General features: G+C 39.6%; 1 protein-coding gene across 2 annotated transcripts in view; it reads left to right on the top strand.

Annotated features, from left to right (window-relative positions):
• The window catches only part of LOC103542475 (cell adhesion molecule CEACAM1-like), a 432471-nt gene that overhangs the window by 228159 nt on the left and 190903 nt on the right, over positions 1 to 13409 (top strand). For both annotated transcript variants that reach the window (XM_070557986.1, XM_070557987.1), the window contains 2 exons: positions 8421 to 8535; positions 9951 to 10097. The gene's annotated coding sequence lies outside the window, so the exon portion shown is untranslated. The remainder of the gene's footprint in view (positions 1 to 8420; positions 8536 to 9950; positions 10098 to 13409) is intronic.

Genomic DNA, 13409 nt, shown 5'->3' with positions numbered 1-13409 from the left:
TGTGCTTTAGCAGAGATGACACACTGGAAGATTAATCACGTATAAAAGCACAGCATTCAGTTTGAGTGATTGTGTATGTGCTACTTTGGGATGGAGTTAAAATATCTAAAGCCATTCTATTTTGAAGGACTGACTTTTTCATTAAAGACATTTCAGTATTTAATAAGGCTATTCCTGCTTGACTATCATTAAGGGCTTCTTGAGTAAATTTAGTCAGGGCTTTCATATATAATAATGACATCTTTTATCCCCAAAGAAGGAACAAATATAGTCACTAGGAGGTCATATCAGTGGAACACTGAATGATCCAATCTGGCCTTAAAGAGAGGAAGATTGGCAACAGGTGTCAGCTTAGTGTGAATCCTTCCCTGCTTTTAAAGGAAATTCAGGGTGCAGCATTTTAGCCATCCAGGCAGTAGCCAAGGCCAAACATTTGTTCCACATAACCATTCAGTTCCATTATGAGCCGCTTGATAAACGCCTGGCCTTCAAGACTAGTCTGTTCTAAACCAATCACTTTCTTTAAGTACAATAGTATTTTGGAAACTTAAATGGAACAATTATAAAATAGGTATACAGTTTAAGCATAAAGGTTTAAATGAGGGAATATAAGGTTGGGAATACAGGCCTGGTCCGGAGTCTTGGGACAGCTGTCTACAATAGATGCTGTCTTCTCATCCTGGTGTGGTCCTTTCCAACAGGCTTCAAAGAGTCTTTTATTTGATGTCTCTTCTGATAAATAAATTATCCAGGTTATAGTCCATGAATCCTTAAGGTCTGGGAGTTCTCTGTGAAAGAATCAGCTCCCAGTCTTTCGTTTCTTTTAAGCATCTCAATAAGACCCTGACAACAATGTAATATATCCCTTATGCAAAGTTGGTTCACATATTTCTTCGTCTGATTGCATAGGCTGTCCTATTGTTGCAAAAGGAGACAGCTAATGTTTACCAAAAGGTGTAGATCTAAGATTAAGGAGCACTAGCAGAGGAGCTTTTGGCCATGAGAGAGTAAATACTTCTGAAAGCTTGCCAATTGAGTTTTGGTTGTGCTGTTAGTTCTTTCCATAAATCCTGAGGATTGGGGATGGTAAGCATAGTAGAAATGCTGCCTTACTGGCCAAATATTACAAATATATTTAACTAATTGTCTGGTGAAATGAGTTCTCTGGTCACTCTGTAACTCCGTAGGAATTCCTCAAACAAGAACTATCCTTTTCAATAATTATTTATCTAAAGGCATTGCTCTTCTGCAAGGAAAGGCCTCAACACAATGTGAGAACATACAGATCATTACAAGATATATTTGTCCTTGAGATGGTGACATTTGGACAAAGCCCAATTGTCATACCTCAAAGGGTCCCTTAGGAAGGGGAAAGTGGCCTTATGACTCATGAAGTATTTTCCCTAGGTTATACTTTGGTCATATAGCACAACAAGTATAGGGTATATGAGCTACTGTGAGAGAAATTTTCTAGAAGTATTGCTTTTCCCTTTTGTTGCCCCCTTTATGTGTATATATTTTTCTTCCATAGCAATTTCCTGAGCCTAGAGAAGGAAATATTTTACTGGGTTAGCAGAGTTAATAGACAGTAGCAGGCATTCTTGAGGCTGGACAGCATATTCAGCTTGATAACATCCTTGCTTATTGTTTAAGTAAGACCCATTTGTAAACCAATTAAATAATAGAATGCAGTCATGGTCTTCTCCTCTTGTCATGTTGGGAGCAAGGTAGCAGGGTTAAAATAGTGAATAATACTTACCTTTGCAATAGAACCTAAGAGGGTTTGTCATCATTTACTTGATGATGCTTCCCATGCAATTTAGCATACCAAACAAGCCTAATTAATATCTCCCCTTCCACAGGAAGAGAGAACAAATTTCTTTGAGAAGTCCCAGGAGCCCTCTGAAAATTCTCAAGGAATGTCAAATGAAGACCTTATTTTGGAAATGAATTATGGAGAGCTTGTCAAAAATATCAAAAGATTTTAAAACACTTATTTAAACAAGATCAAGGGATTGTTGATCTTATTATTGTGAAACAAGGGTCGCTGAAACAATGCTTCATAATATTTAACCAAAGTGACAAAAGAAATAGTCAAAAACCTTAATAGAGAGAACTTAGTCCTTTTGAACATAGGAAATTATCTTAACAAAACACAGATCTTCTGTCCTTTACGTAAACTTACTCAAAAGAAAAACCTTTTATAACCTCTTTATCAAGAACAGACTAAGAGTTTAAGAAAATTATCCTTCTAGGAGAGAAAGCCAAATTCTAATTTTTGGACCAGCTTACTTTTTATATGAAACCTTATTCATTGAATTAAATTTATTTTAATCTTAGCCAACTTGACCATGCATAAACTCCTCAGGGTGTTACTTCCAACAACGTTCAGTCATTTTCTCTGACATTCAGAATTTGTCCCATGCCTTTCTTTTTTTTCCTCCTAGTACTTTAGGACAAATTTATCTTTCTTAACCAAAAAACCAAAAATGTTTCCAGCCTTTATATCTTCTTTATTGAAAACTTACATCTTACTCTGAATACAAATATATTTCCCTTAATTTATAGTAGCTTTAATTACATATATTAGAATTTTTAATCTTTATAAAACTTAATTTTTAGTAAAAATTAAGAAGTAAGCAATTATAAATTTTCTTTAGTATTTTGTGGCTTGGCAAATTTATAAATACTTTTAATAATTTTTAGGAACAATTTATAGTAGAATATTTTAATAGCAAGATATGTCTAATAATACACTTCAACAACTTTTAGTTTTTCTGTAATAAGAAACCAAAAGTAGATAAACTTATATTTAGTAATTAAGTCCAACACTCTGTCTTATTTAGAGATGATCTAGATATTTAATGAATCCTTATCGTTTAAATTAAACTAGAAAAACTTCAAATTTTCAAGTTACCAAACAGATTTTGGAAGCTATTTTAAGTACATACAACATAATATATAATTATTGTTAAAAGTTCACCCAACAGCCATCTTTTTCACATCTGCTTAGTTTACTTGTTCCCAATAATCATTTAGATTGCTTACAAGACTTGATGAGACATTAGACAAAATTAGCCATCATTTTAAGATATTATTTTTGTTAACCAGTTTTGTAAGAGATAATGTCACCTTATTTGACCAATAAAGTTAGAAAAAAGGCTGCATGTCTGTATCATATGCAATTCTGACAGTTATGAGGACATGCCTGTTTTAATCAAACCAATAAACTTAAACAAGCTTTCACTTACCAAAAGTTACTTTATATCACGTAAACTTGAAAGACATTTGGGTTAGTTGCCTTGAAAAAATTTTTTGTAAGCTCTTACTTTAAGTCAATTGAATAGAGCTCTTTAGAAATTGTACCATCCACAGGTAAAATACCACACATTTTTAACATACGTATAGACACACACATAAACAACAGACAGATACAACAAAGATTTTCCTTAGATTTCTGGGTTAAGGTGTTCTTGTAGCAGACCATGGTGGCAAAAATTTGTTTTCCCAGTTTTTTTTCTCTTTAATTCTTTATTTTGGCCTTAGGAATCTGGACTGGGAATATCCCCCTTTGATAAGCAATTGCACTGACAGCATGACACCAACCAGAGTTCTGAGGAGAGGCTGCCCATTTGGGAACTGATTGGGCTTTTTTGTAAGCTCGATTTCCCACTTTTATTTTAATTTTGTTTTGATATAAAATCTGAACAACTTCTAAGGACAATGTAATGGATCAGAAAATGTTCTTCTTGTGAGAATTACTCCCTAGAGAAAGGCCATAAACATGCTCTTATGTGCCTTGGTTTCTCCCTCTGGTAGTCTAAAACTGTTGTGGGGGCTCAGAGCATGAGTGATCAGCCCATTGCACTTCCTTAGATGAGCTGTAATTAATTAATGTGAATGAGAGTGGAGTTCCCTATGGAACAACTACATGTCATGAGGCATTTTATCCTACACCACTCCTACTGAGGTCCTTAGTCACCTGAGCATGCCTTTTGGGCTGGGAGGAGCAGTGTCCCTTTTCTTGGGAGGTAAACACATTCAGCCTCTCATTTCTCTATCAAGCAGTTTGTTCAGACTTGATAAACACAATTCTTTCCAACTTAAAGACTAATTAAAAAGGTCAGCCTTCCCTATTCACTCCACAGTTCCCTCTAGGCTCCTCTGGCCTAGGAATTCTCCCTAGCTTCCTCTTTCCTAGGAATTCCTCCTAGGTTTCTCTTACCTAGGGCATATACTGGTACTCCCTTAAGACACCTTGTCTTAAGACCTTAACCAGCTCATATAAACTCGTGGACAATCAAATTAAAATAAGGAGGTCCAGGTTTCAGGAGAACTCACAACCTGAAGAATACAGTTATCTGGGGACCTCAAGGGGCCCCTATTGGTACTAGAATGCTGGTTTGGTGTATATTACAGGTGGTCTCCGGTGGGTTTATCTGAAATCCTGCGATGACTATACCAAGAAATGTTGATACAAATAATCCATAACTGATCTGTAAATGAAAATTTGGGCGAGTGTATTCTGAGCCAAATGTGAGGACCATATAGCCCAGGGCCTTCATTCTCTGAGGAAGGAAGGTCACCAAAGAAGTGGAGGTGTACAAAGGGTTTATATAAACTTAAAGAGCATGTTTCACATGTGACTTCAATGTCCCTTTTACAATAGTCATGATACTGCTCTGTCACAATGGCAATTGATGGACACAGCAGGTAGTAGGTCTATTGTCTTAGTGGACACAGCAGGATATCAGGTCTATTGTCTCAACCTGGGTGGTCACAGGTGAGCACAGCAATCAGTTCCTAGCCTAGGGAGAGATGCTTATCCTTAAGGAAATGCCAATACTGGGGACACTGCGTCTTTATCTTAAGGCCGTTTGCTCTTGTCTTTGGGACACAGCAAATGCTTAAAGCAGATATACAATGCATGCTCAATGGCCATGCCAGCCCCTTTTGGAAAAATAAAGTCAGGCTGAATTAAGTTTACACCAAATGGCTTCCTCATATACTCCAATATATCCTATTGCTTGCCATTTATTTGTCAGTTACAATCACACTAAATATTTCAGAGAGCCTGCCAATCTGCTTGTATTTATTTGTCTTCCAGTTCCCAGTTCCCCTTTTCTCTTTTGCTGTAGGCCCCAAGCAAGAAAAGTGCTGGGTTCAGATGGGGCTCCAAGTATGGCATGAGACTGGTGGTCATAGAGAGCCCAGCAGTGAAGGGAGATCCACATGCTCCACATGACTTTGACTTTGAACAAATCATGCTTAAGCTGCTCTTTTTAGTGTGTTCTCTCCAGTGTGCCACTTCTGCCTTGTGACCTCCTCCTCCACATTTTTTTAGTTGAAAGAGCCATCAAATGCTAGGGTTGGGGACATAGCCTTGAACTGTCCACCTCTCAGAGGAAACTTGGAGAAAATGGGTAGGGCGAGATACTTCAGAGGGCTCCATTTCCTTCTGTTCCTGGGGAGTTAGTTAATGTTCTACCAACAATTCCAACTCTTGGGGAGATGAGGATTATGTTTAAGCCCCATATCACTGCTCAGGGCACAGGGCACTTTGTACAGAGAGTTGTGATTCAAGAGATTCAAGAGAGATGTGTAGCTGACCCTCCTACCTCATCGTTAGAGTCTAGCTGTCTATGATCTTATGTCTTCTCAGTTCTCAGGCTCTGGATCTTCGTATTTTCTTCCTCTCTTACTCTCTGCTCTGGGGGAAAATGAGGATGTTTAGTAGCAGGGAGAAAAAGATTCTCTGAAGTTTGTAAAGCAAAAATTAACATAAAGCTGGGCTCTGAAGACCTGTGCTGTACAAACAGCCATATAGGGATTGGCATTGCCTTCCAAAGCCAGAAATAATTGGGTACTCCCATGCCTCGGCCCAGCCCCACTCAGCTGTAATCCTGAGACAGCTGACAACAGCCTTGCAGGCCAGAGGCCCACAGGAATTGTAAGCCCCAGAGCCGAGCAACCAGCTACGCTGGGAGCCAACTCACTTAACAGAAAAACTGCAAGAGGAATGTGCTATTAGACCTTGAGGCCAACTGTGCAGGTGCTCCCCAAACCCAACAAATTGACTGAAGTGTCCATAGCATGCACATGCAGCTGAGCACTACAACCAGCTGTTCAGAGGGACAGTCTAGACTCCCTGTGCCCCTGAAGCAAGAGCAACACTGCCACAACAGAAGGACACATGTACCCCACACAAGGGTCACTCCTGGAACATTTGGAACTGGTGGTGAGAAGCCTCAAAAAGTGTCTCCTACACAAGGCCACTTTTCCAAGATCAGGAGACATAGCTGACCCACCTAGTACATAGATAGAAGCACAGAGAAAGAGGCAAAATGAGGAGGCAAAGGAATACATTCCAAGCAAGGGAACAGGACAAAACCCCAGAAAAATAACTAAATGAAACAGAAATAAACAATCTATCTGACAAAGAGTAAAGGAAAAAGTCATAAGGATTTAAAGCAAAAAAGTCATAAGTCAGTGATCTTTGGAGAAGAATGGATGAACACAGTGAGAATGTCAACTAAAAATTGGAAAATACCAAAAGGAATGATTTAGAGAATCTATTTGAAGAAATGATACCAAAAACTTTCCTAACCTAAAGAAGGAAACAAACATCCAAGTACAGGAAGCAGAGAGATCACCAAACAAGATACACCCAAAGAGGCCCACACCAAAACACATTATAATTAAAATGTCCAAAATTAAAGATGGAGAATCCTAAACGCCACAAGAGAAAGACAACAAGTGACATAGAAAGGAAGTCCCATAAGCCTATCACCTGACTTCTCAGCCTAAACCTTAAAGGAGAAGGGAGTGGCATGATATATTTAAAGTGCCAAAAGGAAAAAACCTACAGCCAAGAATTCTCTACCCCACGAGGTTATCATTCAGAATGGAAGGAGAGAGAAAGAATTTCCCAGGCAAGCAAAAATTAAAAGAGTTTATCATCAAGAAACCAGTTTTACAAGAAATGATAAAGGGACTTATTTAAGTGGGCAAGAGAAGACCACAAATAGGAACAAGGAAATTATCCAAAAAAAAGACAATAAAATCACTGGCAAAGGCAAAAATACAGTAAAGGTAGCAGATCAACCACCTATGAAGAGAATATGAAGGTCAAAAGACAAAAGTACTAAAATTACCTATTTCAATGATAAGAAGATAATGGATACATACACAAAATAAGAAGTTAAATATAATATCAAAAACATAAAATGTTGGAGGAGGAGAGTAAAAGAGTAGAGCTTTTAGGAAGAGGTCAAACTAAAGAGAGCATCATCTCAATATAGATTGCTATATAAGTAGAAGTCTTTGGGTGGTGAACATGTTGTAATCTATGCAGAAATTGAAATATATAACGATGTAAACCTGAACTTTATATAATGTTATAAACCATTGTTACTGCAATAAAAAAAGAATCAAAATTCAAAAAAAAAAAAAAAAACTTGAAGAAAATGACCATTGTAGAAGTCAGGATGGCCAAAAGGAGGAAGCACTCTTGGGAGGAGCCTCAGTGGTCTTCTAGGGTGGAGTTCTGTTTCTTGACCTGGGTGCTGGTCCAATAAAGTTTTGCTTTATAATTGTTCATTAAAAAAAAGCTGGGCTCCCTGTCCATCATGCCTCCGTCTCCTCCCCAGCAGTTTCTGAACCCCTCACAACCCCAGTGAGATGCTAGCTAATTATACAAATATGTCTACAAGATTCCTCAAAAGTGCAGCTTTTTTTGACGGCTTTATGTTCTGGCTACCATCTTATCTGCTTTTCTCTTTTCCAGAGGATTCTACTTTCACAAGTATGAGGCCAATGTTCTAGAAATTCAGCCTCCGTTTACTCTTTGTTAATCTCAGAATAAGTGATGCTGAGGCTGTTTAGATAATATAGCTGTGGGGGGAGAGAGAATGGAGGCACTGGAACACCTGCCAGGGACGGGGCCAGAGATGACCATTAGTGAATGCACATCTCTGGAGCAGAGTGAGAGAGGAGGTGGAAACAAAGAAGGAAGCTAACAGAAGCCAAAATATTGTGGGAATTCAGGGTATAATCCATAGGAGAATCATGAGGGAGTTAGAGGCTTCTGGCGGTCTCTCCCCTGCTGCCTGAAAGAAGAGTTGACTGATCAGTGCCTATTATGAAATGGCCTTAGGCTAGGTTCTGGGGATACAGAGATAAGTAAGACACAGTCCCTACTTTACAAGTGTGCAGTCTGACAAAGACAAGTTCAGTGACTAATAGGAATTAGATGAGATTTGCAAAATGTGCGGTATTGTGGGCTGGGGTACTGCTGCCACTTCTAACAGCCAACATTTATTGCTCACCCACTGTCTTCTAGGTGTTTTACACCTGGATTAACTCATTGACTCCTGACAATGGCCCATGATGCATATATTGTTATAATCTGTGTTTTATAGGTAAAGAATCTGAGGCCCAGAGACATTACAAATAGCTTGCCTGAAGTGTCACAGTGGGGATTCAGGAGCAGGAACTCCAGTGAAGGTGGTCTGGCTCTGGAACAGGTGCTCTCAGGTAACATGGCCTCTTGTAAGTCATCCGGAGAGTGTGCGGGAGCTCTGCCACTGCCCATCTGCGTGACTTTGTACCACTGGGCTGGGCTTGTGCCTGAGATATTCTTCCTCTGAGCTAATAAATGGGTATTTTGTACCTGATAGATTGAACTAGCTGCTCTTTTGCTTATTTTATTTTTACAAATAGAGATGAAATTTAAATACATAGAAATGCATACAGATCTTAAGTTTATGATTTGTGTTTTGGCAAGTGTGTCCGCACATGTAATCACCACCTGCACTGAGATATAGAACATTTCCATCAGCCCAAAAAGTGCCCTTGTGCACCTTTGTAGTGAAGTCCACCCCTATGGTGAGTTCTAACACCGTTAATTACTATTGCCTATTCTTGAACTTCATTTAAATGGCATCATATCATATGTGCTCCTTTGTGTCTGACTTCTTTTGCACAGCGTAGTGTTTTGGAGATTAATCTATCTTGTTTTAGCAGAAGTTTGTGCCCTTTTTATTGCTAATTAGTATTCCATTGTATGGATATACCACAATCTGTTTATCCATTCACATGTTAAGTGATATTTGGGTTGTTTCCCCTTCTCGGCTACTGTGAATAATGTTATTGTAAACATTCATATATTACTCTTTGTGTGGATATCTGTATTCATTTCTCTTGGTCAAATTCCTAGGAGTGGGATTGCTGCACTGTATAAGTATATTTAACTTTATATGAAAATGCCAAACTCTTTTCCAGAGAGGTTGTGCCATTTTATATTTCCATCAGCAATATGTAAGAATATCAGTTGTTTCCCTTCCTCACAGTACTTGGTATTTTAAAGTTAAGCTATTTGCCAATAATTTATTTTTGAGTACTTCTCTGGGCCTTGCAGAATAAATATTCCTCTCATGCCCATCTCATAGAATGTTCTCCAACTCCCCAGTTTTTCAGTCTTACCTGTTTCAGGTCAGTGTTTCCTAACATAAAATATATGTGAGAATTATGTGGGAGTTTTGCAAAATATACAAGCCCATATCTCACTCCAGATCTACTGTATCAGCTTCTTCAGGAATGGTTTATAGGCTTATTATGTATGTTGAAAAGATTTTTTAGGTAATTCTGATTCATACTCCTAGCTAAAAATGACTGCTTTTAGGCTCAAGTTACACCTATTATAGCAGAGATTCTCCATTCCGGCTACCTGTTAAAAGTATCTGGGAAGCTTAAAAAATTGCCATTGCCTGAGTTCTACCCCACGCCAATTAAATCAGGATCTGTGGGTGGGGCCTGAGTATCAATTGTTTATAAAAATTTCCCACTCATTCTAATGTGTAGCCATATTTTCCATTGGATTTCTCTTGTGGCATTTATCCCTTTCTATCTTTGTATTGTAATCATTTTTCATGTCTCGTCTCCTGTCTTAGGCCTTATGTTCCCTGGGATATTGACCCTGCCTTTCTCATTTCTGTATCTTTTTTGGAATCCAACACTGAGACTTGAGGCACAGCAGGTCTTCAACAGGATTTTATGAACACAGGAACTGGTCATCAGGAAAAGATTCTAAGTCACAGGTAGGTTGTGTTTTGTGTCTCAGGTTCACATGTTAATGCTACAGGGTCCTTGTCCTCCCCAGGGTCAGAGTTGTTGCTTGTGGTGACTGGTGTGGGTAACTCCTCTGTGAGAGAACAGGGAGAACATTGCCTTGTTTGGTGTTTGTTTTCAGGCATGTCATTGGCACTAAGAATTATATATATATATGAGGTGGAGGGGCAGGGATGGGTAAGGAGAGAAATCTAATTAGAATGGAGGAATTATACTAGAGAGTAGTGGTAAAGAAAGTAAGAAATGTTAGTAAAGAGGAATAAATTTGAACCTATCTGGTTGGCCGGGTTAGGCCACTATAGATTCTTAAGTAGGAGAGTGAACCAGTTTTTAGGAAGGTAATGAGGCAGCAGTATGCAAGCAAGATTTCAGTAGAGAGACAGAGACAAGAAGTCAAGCTGTACTTCTCACAGCAGGGTTGTTGAGGCCTGGGTTATTAAGGTTTATGGGAATGGAGAGAAGAACACAACTGAGAGATTTTGAAAAAGAATCAATGTGTTTTGATGATGCATTGAATCTGGGAAACAAAAGAGCAAGGGCTGAAGGTATTCTGATGTGAGTGTCATGAGTTCTGGGAAGTAGTAGAGGCTAAAGATAGAGATGTAGAAGGCAGCTGCAGAGAGGTCATTGGATTGTGGAAAGAGGGTGATGGAGGGAGACAAGCAGGGTCTGAGAACTAAATCTGGTGTGGGGGTGCAGTGCATCAGCTGTGGATGGGAGGAGGAGAGCATCCAAGAAGGAAAAAGTTGTCTGTGGTCTTAGATCTTGTAAAAGTGAACAATGTGAGGACTGTGAAAATACCTTTGAATTTGACCAAGAGGTAGATACTGATTTTATGCTGCTTCTAGCAGTCTTGGGTCTGGAGGCACTCCGGCAGAGGCCCCTGAGGAAATGAGGTGATGAGGAAGGGGAAAGACAGCACATATGTTTCAATGCTTGGAAGTAAAGGAAATGAGATAATAGGTTAAGGCTTAGTGCAATTAATAAATGAAGTCTATTCATGTCAGAAGAGATTGGACCCTCTGAAGGAACTGGAGACCGGTAGAAGGTACTAGAAAATTTTTATATGACTGAACCTGTGGAGACTCTCATGTGTGAAAGCTGTAATGCTGCATTTGATTCACTGGAGCCACCTGTGTGGGAAGGTTATTTGTCCCTAAGAAAGAGGCTGGTTGAAATCTTCCTCATGAAATCATCTTCTTTCTAGGAGGAAAACAGCTATTTTCTTCTAGGAGCTGTGGCCTGTTGGTTCTAGATAGACTCACTTTGTTAGCAGGTGTGCACATGAATTTAACTAATTCTCTGATCACTAGATCAAATATCTGTAGACTTAGAAATAGGGTTACTCTGACGCCCAGTCAAGCAGTTTCTCTTGCTTCTGCCTATAAAGAAGTCATTGTCTAAAGCAGTATCAACTGTGAGGCAGCATGTTGATGTCTGATAAATAATTTTTATTATAAATATAGAGCACATTTACAAATAATTCCAAAGGGGCCTTAGGTAAGCAAAATTAAATAACACAGAGTAGCATGGATAAGGAGAAGTCTATACAGTGTGTGTCAGGGTTAGAAAACTCTCAAAGAGGTACCTGAGTACAGAGAACTCCCAACTAACCCTCTTTGAGGGGGCCTCTTAGGCACAGCATGAGATCAAGTAATCAGTATCAAATAAAACCTTTCCCTCAACAGCCCTAAAGAGATTCCATCTGTGTAGTAGAACGCTAGGTGGGAAGTGTACTTGCCCCTCCTTCTCTTGCCCTTCCTTTTATCCTAAGACACATTGGGACTCATAGATCCCATGAGGGAAAACAAATTTCAGATGCTCTTCAAGAAGCCGAGGACTCTGTTATAATATTCCCCTATGTCTTAAGGACCATCAGCACCAGTCCAGCTTTCTAGGTTGTAAACAATGCCAATGGCATGAGTGATAGTGTTCCCTTGAAGGTGCTCCCACTTCTCAAGAACCAAATGTACCTTAGCAGGGGCCAAGTTTTCCTGAGAAAATGAGTGGGACAGACAGACAGAACATGCACAGCCAGATACATGGGATAGAATGGTGGCTGGTGATTGGCCTGAGATGCCTGGAAACTGAGTTAGAGCCATTTCTAGCCATGAATGAGGAAAATGGCTGCTTCTTTGCTATTTGGAGCCCCTGACATAAAAGCCTTGAGGAGCTCCTGGCCAAGGGGACTTGAGGGGTTTTGGTGGTTTCTTTCTTCTAAGGCAGTCAGATTGGCTCACACAGCTAAGCTAAGGGAAAATAACCCTTCTCACATAAATAAACAAGTAGAAAAATTAAATGGCAGAATGTCTCAGAGAAAAGGAAAAAACCCACCACCCCAAATTGTGCATTCTTTAACAGTCATTTAACAGTCTCTGAAGGGTAGCTCTCTGATTCCTTTCCCAAATTCCCAGCAGGTTGTCTCTGTTAACAGCTGACTCCTCCCTAAAGTTGTAACCCCTCCTTCTGGGGGCATTTGCTTGAATAAAGCCCATAAAGTGATTAAAACATGTGTGCATTTTTTTTTTTTTTTTTTTGCATTTTCCACTAGGACTCACCTATGTATCTTGGCAAATAATTTTCCTAGTTGCTTCTATTTGGTTTGTGAAGACAGGCTTGCCAAAGGGTTATGTGGTATTCCAGCTAAGCAGCAAGGTACTTAGGCCCTGGTGCTACGTGTAGACAACCCTGACAGTGGACAAAAGTGTAAAAATTTCCAGTTTGGAATTGGTTATATATTTGCTTTCCTGTGTCTGGTGAGTTTACCCTGGACTTTGGAGAGACAGGAGACACTTTTACTTTTACTTTTTCTGTGTTCTTTTCAGGCACATGCATTTCAGGGGATGAGGACATATCTCTCAAGTTTGTGGTAAATTATTGTTAGACTCGGATAAGACAGGACTGGGGTGGGAAGGTGAGTGTGCTCTGAATGGGCAGGTTTAAAACAAGTCTAGGTCCAGAGATGGGGAGGGGAGGAAGGTTCTGGCAACTCTTTCCCAAGGTCTGCTTTGCCAAATTTCAAAGACTGGGAAGGTTGGGTTTCCTACAGACTCCTGGCTGTACCTTTTCATGTATTGTCACTGAAGGGAGGGGCTGTGACTGGGCAGCCTGGAGGTGACTCATTTGGAAGTTGAGGCAGGGAAGAGGCTTCGTCTTCTTTTCCTTGAGGGTAAAGGGATCCTTCCAGTGATGGGGATGAGAAGCTTGGAGTAAGTCAGCAGTGAAGCGAACAGGGCAGGTTGCAGTACTTCTGTTTAACTTCTGAATAAACTGTTTCTATG

The sequence above is a fragment of the Equus przewalskii genome, chromosome 9 (genome assembly GCF_037783145.1).
Source record: "Equus przewalskii isolate Varuska chromosome 9, EquPr2, whole genome shotgun sequence".
In the NCBI taxonomy this organism is placed as follows: Eukaryota; Metazoa; Chordata; class Mammalia; order Perissodactyla; family Equidae; genus Equus; species Equus przewalskii.
The sequence above is the reverse complement of the archived record's forward strand: the minus strand, read 5'-3'. Positions and strand labels throughout refer to the sequence as shown.